Source organism: Procambarus clarkii, unplaced genomic scaffold (assembly GCF_040958095.1).
Source record: "Procambarus clarkii isolate CNS0578487 unplaced genomic scaffold, FALCON_Pclarkii_2.0 HiC_scaffold_1631, whole genome shotgun sequence".
NCBI lineage: Eukaryota > Metazoa > Arthropoda > Malacostraca > Decapoda > Cambaridae > Procambarus > Procambarus clarkii.
In genome coordinates, this window is record NW_027190658.1 from 1 (window position 1) to 9,979 (window position 9,979).

The 9,979-nt window shown below is 42.4% G+C and overlaps 4 non-coding genes across 4 annotated transcripts; all 4 read left to right on the plus strand.

Moving 5' to 3' along the window:
- The first annotated feature begins 1,595 nt into the window (after nucleotides 1-1,595).
- On the plus strand, nucleotides 1,596-1,788 carry LOC138362322 (U2 spliceosomal RNA). Its single transcript, XR_011227571.1, has one exon. It is a non-coding gene; the product is annotated as a U2 spliceosomal RNA (small nuclear RNA).
- A 2,562-nt stretch (nucleotides 1,789-4,350) lies between these two features.
- LOC138362330 (U2 spliceosomal RNA) lies at nucleotides 4,351-4,543 on the plus strand. The gene has a single exon (XR_011227578.1). It is a non-coding gene; the product is annotated as a U2 spliceosomal RNA (small nuclear RNA).
- A 2,555-nt stretch (nucleotides 4,544-7,098) lies between these two features.
- Nucleotides 7,099-7,291, plus strand: LOC138362331 (U2 spliceosomal RNA). The gene has a single exon (XR_011227580.1). It is a non-coding gene; the product is annotated as a U2 spliceosomal RNA (small nuclear RNA).
- A 2,490-nt stretch (nucleotides 7,292-9,781) lies between these two features.
- On the plus strand, nucleotides 9,782-9,974 carry LOC138362332 (U2 spliceosomal RNA). Its single transcript, XR_011227581.1, has one exon. It is a non-coding gene; the product is annotated as a U2 spliceosomal RNA (small nuclear RNA).
- The last annotated feature ends 5 nt before the right edge of the window (nucleotides 9,975-9,979 follow it).

Consider the following 9,979-nt stretch of genomic DNA (forward strand, 5'->3'; position numbering starts at 1 on the left):
CACTTCCACGCTTGCCTGCCAGCCGGCCAGCCACTAGCCTCAAAGTGAATTCCAGTGTCTTGATTAGCTTTACAATCCATCATTTACCTCAATACACACTAACAATGTGTATTTATATACTTCAATCGAGCATTCGATGCACACATTCACCTGTAATATATACGTCAATGAAACCCAGAACCCACCCAAGTTCAAGCGCACCTGCACTCTCACCCCTCTCCATTTGAATGCTAGTTTCCTATTTAGATTTCAAATGCTTCATTCACCCCTCTAAACACCACCGACGTATATTTACATTCTTTATTTAGGCAATGTATGCAGGCACACATTCATTCACGTAAAATAACGAATAAAATTGATATAGAATCTACTATAATTTGCAAAGCGACCAACCACCAAATGTCATTGTGAAAGCTAGTTTCGTAATTAGCTTTGCAATACTTCATTTACCTCCCTAAACACCAACAATGACGAGTATTTGTATACTCGGTAAAAGCGATGGATGGATTCCTTACACATTCACATATATTAAGCAATGAATTTGCTATAGTACCTACAGTACTCAGACTTCTCGAATTACTTACATCTTCTTATATCTTAACTTTGTTGTTCATTCAACAACAGAGTCGTTTTCCAGGGAATCCCGTTATGTTAGATGATGCATCGCCTCGCCTCGCCTCGCATGGCATCGAATCGCATGTCATTGCATCGCATCGCATTGAACTGCATGGTATTGAATCACAAGGCATTGAATGGCATGGCATGGCATGGCATGGCATGGCATCACGTCACGTCTCTCGTCTCTCGTCTCTCGTCTCTCGTCTCTAGTCTCTAGTCTCTAGTCTCTCGTCTCTCGTCTCTCGTCTCTCGTCTCTCGTCTCTCGTCTCTCGTCTCTCGTCTCTCGTCTCTCGTCTCTCGTCTCTCTCTCTCTCGTCTCTCGTCTCTCGTCTCTCGCCTCTCGCCTCTCGCCTCTCGCCTCTCGCCTCTAGCCTCTAGCCTCTCGCCACCCAGCCCTGCCTCGCTTCGCCTCGTCTCCGGTTTGTGAAAACGATGTATCAAGCAAAGTGTTAGATGTGAAAAAGTCGTGATATATATACAAAAATGGAATAGTTGGCGCGTAATAGTGCTGTTCGTTTTCTGTTATGGTATCAGAGAGAGAACGTCTCCTATTTATATTTTTTGACGAGCGTTGGCGTAACAGGCCCCTTGCACTTTTAATTCGTTATTGTACTTTTCAAAAGCTGTAGCTACCTTAAGACACATGACAAATGGAGGTTTATGTATTAGAGTTAAGCGCTATACTCCCTGGCCAGGAGCGAATTCGTGAAACGCCACGCGAGTCTGTTTACCACTTTGCCGCCAGTTACATATTCACTACTCATGAATGAAACCATGTAATATCATGAATTTGCATATATATATAAATTCATTGATCAGGTAAGAAATGGTTAAAGCCTTTACTGCATGGCGTTTATATGTATGCTTGAATTCGAATAGTACTCAACGATAATCACATGCCCTTTTGCAATTGAAACTCGCTACGTGGTTTCTAGCCGCAATTGTTGCCTGGTGTTGCAGAGCAACCATGCATCCTATCGCTTCTCGGCCTTTTGGCTAAGATCAAAGTGTAGTATCTGTTCTTATCAGCTTAATATCTGATACGATCCCCATGTGGGATCCTCGATATTAAACTGATTTTTGCAACATGGCGAAGTGCTAGGAGCTTGCTCCACCTTTGCCGCGGATCGGCCCGGTATTGCAGTACCTCTGGGATCGGTCCACTCCCTTCGGGGAGACCAAAAACAACCCTATCAACTAGTCAAAATCAAGTAGGAGACGATTATGTTAATTGGTTATGTACATTAATGAATCGTGTTAATTTGAATTGCAGTAATTACTTCACACCAGCCAACATCGTATGAGGAAAAAGCCTTGGAACGAGCAGCAGAAGTGAGTCAGTCGAGTCCGGGTTTGATGGGTCGAAGCTGAACAACTGCAACGAGTTAGAGGGAAGGAAGGAAGGAAGGAAGGAAGGAAGGAAGGAAGGAAGGAAGGAGAAAGAAGGAGAAAGAAGGAGAGTGAGGTGAGTAATATCATTTAATAACTTTAGATTAAAGATTATGTGCGAGCAAAGAAATACGATGGTTGGTGGGAAGGAAAGAAGTTGATTTTATGAATGGGGGGGGGTTGCCAGTTAGTGCAATATTAATTGATTTTGTTTGTTTTCTGAGATAGGTTATATAGGGTGAAGTTTTTCTCTATTTATATAAGTGTGGAAACTGGTTTAGATAGCTTAGTGGTTTGTTATGAAAAGGCTGGTAGAGATGGGTTGAATAGTGTTAGACTTGTGTCTGCATTTAGTGGAGAACTGGATTTGGTATTTAAATGGCATCTAATATGACGTAGTCATTGTGCAAATAAACTCTAAATCAACGGGTTTACTATGATCGAGAACCTAACTATAATAGTTACCCATTGTTGGCATGCTCTTCTTTTTTTTACAGAATTACTCACTCTCCCTTGTGAGGGAGGGAGGGAGGGAGGGAGGAGTGTGTGTGTATATCACTCGGAATTCCTTAGTCGGCTCTGACGGCGAAATTATATTCATACATACATCAAGATTAGACGTTTATCTATTTAATTTACCATTGCTGGAATGTACCAATGCGTAATAAAGACGAAATTCGACTTGAGATGGAGGGAGGTGTTGCTTTGGTGTGGTTTTACACGGCAACTCAACGATCGTTTGCCACTTCCACGCTTGCCTGCCAGCCGGCCAGCCACTAGCCTCAAAGTGAATTCCAGTGTCTTGATTAGCTTTACAATCCATCATTTACCTCAATACACACTAACAATGTGTATTTATATACTTCAATCGAGCATTCGATGCACACATTCACCTGTAATATATACGTCAATGAAACCCAGAACCCACCCAAGTTCAAGCGCACCTGCACTCTCACCCCTCTCCATTTGAATGCTAGTTTCCTATTTAGATTTCAAATGCTTCATTCACCCCTCTAAACACCACCGACGTATATTTACATTCTTTATTTAGGCAATGTATGCAGGCACACATTCATTCACGTAAAATAACGAATAAAATTGATATAGAATCTACTATAATTTGCAAAGCGACCAACCACCAAATGTCATTGTGAAAGCTAGTTTCGTAATTAGCTTTGCAATACTTCATTTACCTCCCTAAACACCAACAATGACCGAGTATTTGTATACTCGGTAAAAGCGATGGATGGATTCCTTACACATTCACATATATTAAGCAATGAATTTGCTATAGTACCTACAGTACTCAGACTTCTCGAATTACTTACATCTTCTTATATCTTAACTTTGTTGTTCATTCAACAACAGAGTCGTTTTCCAGGGAATCCCGTTATGTTAGATGATGCATCGCCTCGCCTCGCCTCGCATGGCATCGAATCGCATGTCATTGCATCGCATCGCATTGAACTGCATGGTATTGAATCACAAGGCATTGAATGGCATGGCATGGCATGGCATGGCATGGCATCACGTCACGTCTCTCGTCTCTCGTCTCTCGTCTCTCGTCTCTAGTCTCTAGTCTCTCTCTAGTCTCTCGTCTCTCGTCTCTCGTCTCTCGTCTCTCGTCTCTCGTCTCTCGTCTCTCGTCTCTCGTCTCTCGTCTCTCGTCTCTCGTCTCTCGTCTCTCGTCTCTCGTCTCTCGCCTCTCGCCTCTCGCCTCTCGCCTCTCGCCTCTAGCCTCTAGCCTCTCGCCACCCAGCCCTGCCTCGCTTCGCCTCGTCTCCGGTTTGTGAAAACGATGTATCAAGCAAAGTGTTAGATGTGAAAAAGTCGTGATATATATACAAAAATGGAATAGTTGGCGCGTAATAGTGCTGTTCGTTTTCTGTTATGGTATCAGAGAGAGAACGTCTCCTATTTATATTTTTTGACGAGCGTTGGCGTAACAGGCCCCTTGCACTTTTAATTCGTTATTGTACTTTTCAAAAGCTGTAGCTACCTTAAGACACATGACAAATGGAGGTTTATGTATTAGAGTTAAGCGCTATACTCCCTGGCCAGGAGCGAATTCGTGAAACGCCACGCGAGTCTGTTTACCACTTTGCCGCCAGTTACATATTCACTACTCATGAATGAAACCATGTAATATCATGAATTTGCATATATATATAAATTCATTGATCAGGTAAGAAATGGTTAAAGCCTTTACTGCATGGCGTTTATATGTATGCTTGAATTCGAATAGTACTCAACGATAATCACATGCCCTTTTGCAATTGAAACTCGCTACGTGGTTTCTAGCCGCAATTGTTGCCTGGTGTTGCAGAGCAACCATGCATCCTATCGCTTCTCGGCCTTTTGGCTAAGATCAAAGTGTAGTATCTGTTCTTATCAGCTTAATATCTGATACGATCCCCATGTGGGATCCTCGATATTAAACTGATTTTTGCAACATGGCGAAGTGCTAGGAGCTTGCTCCACCTTTGCCGCGGATCGGCCCGGTATTGCAGTACCTCTGGGATCGGTCCACTCCCTTCGGGGAGACCAAAAACAACCCTATCAACTAGTCAAAATCAAGTAGGAGACGATTATGTTAATTGGTTATGTACATTAATGAATCGTGTTAATTTGAATTGCAGTAATTACTTCACACCAGCCAACATCGTATGAGGAAAAAGCCTTGGAACGAGCAGCAGAAGTGAGTCAGTCGAGTCCGGGTTTGATGGGTCGAAGCTGAACAACTGCAACGAGTTAGAGGGAAGGAAGGAAGGAAGGAAGGAAGGAAGGAAGGAAGGAAGGAGAAAGAAGGAGAAAGAAGGAGAGTGAGGTGAGTAATATCATTTAATAACTTTAGATTAAAGATTATGTGCGAGCAAAGAAATACGATGGTTGGTGTGGAAGGAAAGAAGTTGATTTTATGAATGGGGGGGGGGTTGCCAGTTAGTGCAATATTAATTGATTTTGTTTGTTTTCTGAGATAGGTTATATAGGGTGAAGTTTTTCTCTATTTATATAAGTGTGGAAACTGGTTTAGATAGCTTAGTGGTTTGTTATGAAAAGGCTGGTAGAGATGGGTTGAATAGTGTTAGACTTGTGTCTGCATTTAGTGGAGAACTGGATTTGGTATTTAAATGGCATCTAATATGACGTAGTCATTGTGCAAATAAACTCTAAATCAACGGGTTTACTATGATCGAGAACCTAACTATAATAGTTACCCATTGTTGGCATGCTCTTCTTTTTTTTACAGAATTACTCACTCTCCCTTGTGAGGGAGGGAGGGAGGGAGGGAGGAGTGTGTGTGTATATCACTCGGAATTCCTTAGTCGGCTCTGACGGCGAAATTATATTCATACATACATCAAGATTAGACGTTTATCTATTTAATTTACCATTGCTGGAATGTACCAATGCGTAATAAAGACGAAATTCGACTTGAGATGGAGGGAGGTGTTGCTTTGGTGTGGTTTTACACGGCAACTCAACGATCGTTTGCCACTTCCACGCTTGCCTGCCAGCCGGCCAGCCACTAGCCTCAAAGTGAATTCCAGTGTCTTGATTAGCTTTACAATCCATCATTTACCTCAATACACACTAACAATGTGTATTTATATACTTCAATCGAGCATTCGATGCACACATTCACCTGTAATATATACGTCAATGAAACCCAGAACCCACCCAAGTTCAAGCGCACCTGCACTCTCACCCCTCTCCATTTGAATGCTAGTTTCCTATTTAGATTTCAAATGCTTCATTCACCCCTCTAAACACCACCGACGTATATTTACATTCTTTATTTAGGCAATGTATGCAGGCACACATTCATTCACGTAAAATAACGAATAAAATTGATATAGAATCTACTATAATTTGCAAAGCGACCAACCACCAAATGTCATTGTGAAAGCTAGTTTCGTAATTAGCTTTGCAATACTTCATTTACCTCCCTAAACACCAACAATGACGAGTATTTGTATACTCGGTAAAAGCGATGGATGGATTCCTTACACATTCACATATATTAAGCAATGAATTTGCTATAGTACCTACAGTACTCAGACTTCTCGAATTACTTACATCTTCTTATATCTTAACTTTGTTGTTCATTCAACAACAGAGTCGTTTTCCAGGGAATCCCGTTATGTTAGATGATGCATCGCCTCGCCTCGCCTCGCATGGCATCGAATCGCATGTCATTGCATCGCATCGCATTGAACTGCATGGTATTGAATCACAAGGCATTGAATGGCATGGCATGGCATGGCATGGCATGGCATCACGTCACGTCTCTCGTCTCTCGTCTCTCGTCTCTCGTCTCTAGTCTCTAGTCTCTAGTCTCTCGTCTCTCGTCTCTCGTCTCTCGTCTCTCGTCTCTCGTCTCTCGTCTCTCGTCTCTCGTCTCTCGTCTCTCGTCTCTCGTCTCTCGTCTCTCGTCTCTCGTCTCTCGCCTCTCGCCTCTCGCCTCTCGCCTCTCGCCTCTAGCCTCTAGCCTCTCGCCACCCAGCCCTGCCTCGCTTCGCCTCGTCTCCGGTTTGTGAAAACGATGTATCAAGCAAAGTGTTAGATGTGAAAAAGTCGTGATATATATACAAAAATGGAATAGTTGGCGCGTAATAGTGCTGTTCGTTTTCTGTTATGGTATCAGAGAGAGAACGTCTCCTATTTATATTTTTTGACGAGCGTTGGCGTAACAGGCCCCTTGCACTTTTAATTCGTTATTGTACTTTTCAAAAGCTGTAGCTACCTTAAGACACATGACAAATGGAGGTTTATGTATTAGAGTTAAGCGCTATACTCCCTGGCCAGGAGCGAATTCGTGAAACGCCACGCGAGTCTGTTTACCACTTTGCCGCCAGTTACATATTCACTACTCATGAATGAAACCATGTAATATCATGAATTTGCATATATATATAAATTCATTGATCAGGTAAGAAATGGTTAAAGCCTTTACTGCATGGCGTTTATATGTATGCTTGAATTCGAATAGTACTCAACGATAATCACATGCCCTTTTGCAATTGAAACTCGCTACGTGGTTTCTAGCCGCAATTGTTGCCTGGTGTTGCAGAGCAACCATGCATCCTATCGCTTCTCGGCCTTTTGGCTAAGATCAAAGTGTAGTATCTGTTCTTATCAGCTTAATATCTGATACGATCCCCATGTGGGATCCTCGATATTAAACTGATTTTTGCAACATGGCGAAGTGCTAGGAGCTTGCTCCACCTTTGCCGCGGATCGGCCCGGTATTGCAGTACCTCTGGGATCGGTCCACTCCCTTCGGGGAGACCAAAAACAACCCTATCAACTAGTCAAAATCAAGTAGGAGACGATTATGTTAATTGGTTATGTACATTAATGAATCGTGTTAATTTGAATTGCAGTAATTACTTCACACCAGCCAACATCGTATGAGGAAAAAGCCTTGGAACGAGCAGCAGAAGTGAGTCAGTCGAGTCCGGGTTTGATGGGTCGAAGCTGAACAACTGCAACGAGTTAGAGGGAAGGAAGGAAGGAAGGAAGGAAGGAAGGAAGGAAGGAAGGAGAAGAAGGAGAAAGAAGGAGAGTGAGGTGAGTAATATCATTTAATAACTTTAGATTAAAGATTATGTGCGAGCAAAGAAATACGATGGTTGGTGTGGAAGGAAAGAAGTTGATTTTATGAATGGGGGGGGGGTTGCCAGTTAGTGCAATATTAATTGATTTTGTTTGTTTTCTGAGATAGGTTATATAGGGTGAAGTTTTTCTCTATTTATATAAGTGTGGAAACTGGTTTAGATAGCTTAGTGGTTTGTTATGAAAAGGCTGGTAGAGATGGGTTGAATAGTGTTAGACTTGTGTCTGCATTTAGTGGAGAACTGGATTTGGTATTTAAATGGCATCTAATATGACGTAGTCATTGTGCAAATAAACTCTAAATCAACGGGTTTACTATGATCGAGAACCTAACTATAATAGTTACCCATTGTTGGCATGCTCTTCTTTTTTTTACAGAATTACTCACTCTCCCTTGTGAGGGAGGGAGGGAGGGAGGGAGGAGTGTGTGTGTATATCACTCGGAATTCCTTAGTCGGCTCTGACGGCGAAATTATATTCATACATACATCAAGATTAGACGTTTATCTATTTAATTTACCATTGCTGGAATGTACCAATGCGTAATAAAGACGAAATTCGACTTGAGATGGAGGGAGGTGTTGCTTTGGTGTGGTTTTACACGGCAACTCAACGATCGTTTGCCACTTCCACGCTTGCCTGCCAGCCGGCCAGCCACTAGCCTCAAAGTGAATTCCAGTGTCTTGATTAGCTTTACAATCCATCATTTACCTCAATACACACTAACAATGTGTATTTATATACTTCAATCGAGCATTCGATGCACACATTCACCTGTAATATATACGTCAATGAAACCCAGAACCCACCCAAGTTCAAGCGCACCTGCACTCTCACCCCTCTCCATTTGAATGCTAGTTTCCTATTTAGATTTCAAATGCTTCATTCACCCCTCTAAACACCACCGACGTATATTTACATTCTTTATTTAGGCAATGTATGCAGGCACACATTCATTCACGTAAAATAACGAATAAAATTGATATAGAATCTACTATAATTTGCAAAGCGACCAACCACCAAATGTCATTGTGAAAGCTAGTTTCGTAATTAGCTTTGCAATACTTCATTTACCTCCCTAAACACCAACAATGACCGAGTATTTGTATACTCGGTAAAAGCGATGGATGGATTCCTTACACATTCACATATATTAAGCAATGAATTTGCTATAGTACCTACAGTACTCAGACTTCTCGAATTACTTACATCTTCTTATATCTTAACTTTGTTGTTCATTCAACAACAGAGTCGTTTTCCAGGGAATCCCGTTATGTTAGATGATGCATCGCCTCGCCTCGCCTCGCATGGCATCGAATCGCATGTCATTGCATCGCATCGCATTGAACTGCATGGTATTGAATCACAAGGCATTGAATGGCATGGCATGGCATGGCATGGCATCACGTCGTCTCTCGTCTCTCGTCTCTCGTCTCTCGTCTCTCGTCTCGTCTCTCGTCTCTCTCGTCTCTCGTCTCTCGTCTCTCGTCTCTCGTCTCTCGTCTCTCGTCTCTCGTCTCTCTCGTCTCTCTCGCCTCTCTCTCTCTCGCCTCTAGCCTCTCGCCACCCAGCCCTGCCTCGCTTCGCCTCGTCTCCGGTTTGTGAAAACGATGTATCAAGCAAAGTGTTAGATGTGAAAAAGTCGTGATATATATACAAAAATGGAATAGTTGGCGCGTAATAGTGCTGTTCGTTTTCTGTTATGGTATCAGAGAGAGAACGTCTCCTATTTATATTTTTTGACGAGCGTTGGCGTAACAGGCCCCTTGCACTTTTAATTCGTTATTGTACTTTTCAAAAGCTGTAGCTACCTTAAGACACATGACAAATGGAGGTTTATGTATTAGAGTTAAGCGCTATACTCCCTGGCCAGGAGCGAATTCGTGAAACGCCACGCGAGTCTGTTTACCACTTTGCCGCCAGTTACATATTCACTACTCATGAATGAAACCATGTAATATCATGAATTTGCATATATATATAAATTCATTGATCAGGTAAGAAATGGTTAAAGCCTTTACTGCATGGCGTTTATATGTATGCTTGAATTCGAATAGTACTCAACGATAATCACATGCCCTTTTGCAATTGAAACTCGCTACGTGGTTTCTAGCCGCAATTGTTGCCTGGTGTTGCAGAGCAACCATGCATCCTATCGCTTCTCGGCCTTTTGGCTAAGATCAAAGTGTAGTATCTGTTCTTATCAGCTTAATATCTGATACGATCCCCATGTGGGATCCTCGATATTAAACTGATTTTTGCAACATGGCGAAGTGCTAGGAGCTTGCTCCACCTTTGCCGCGGATCGGCCCGGTATTGCAGTACCTCTGGGATCGGTCCACTCCCTTCGGG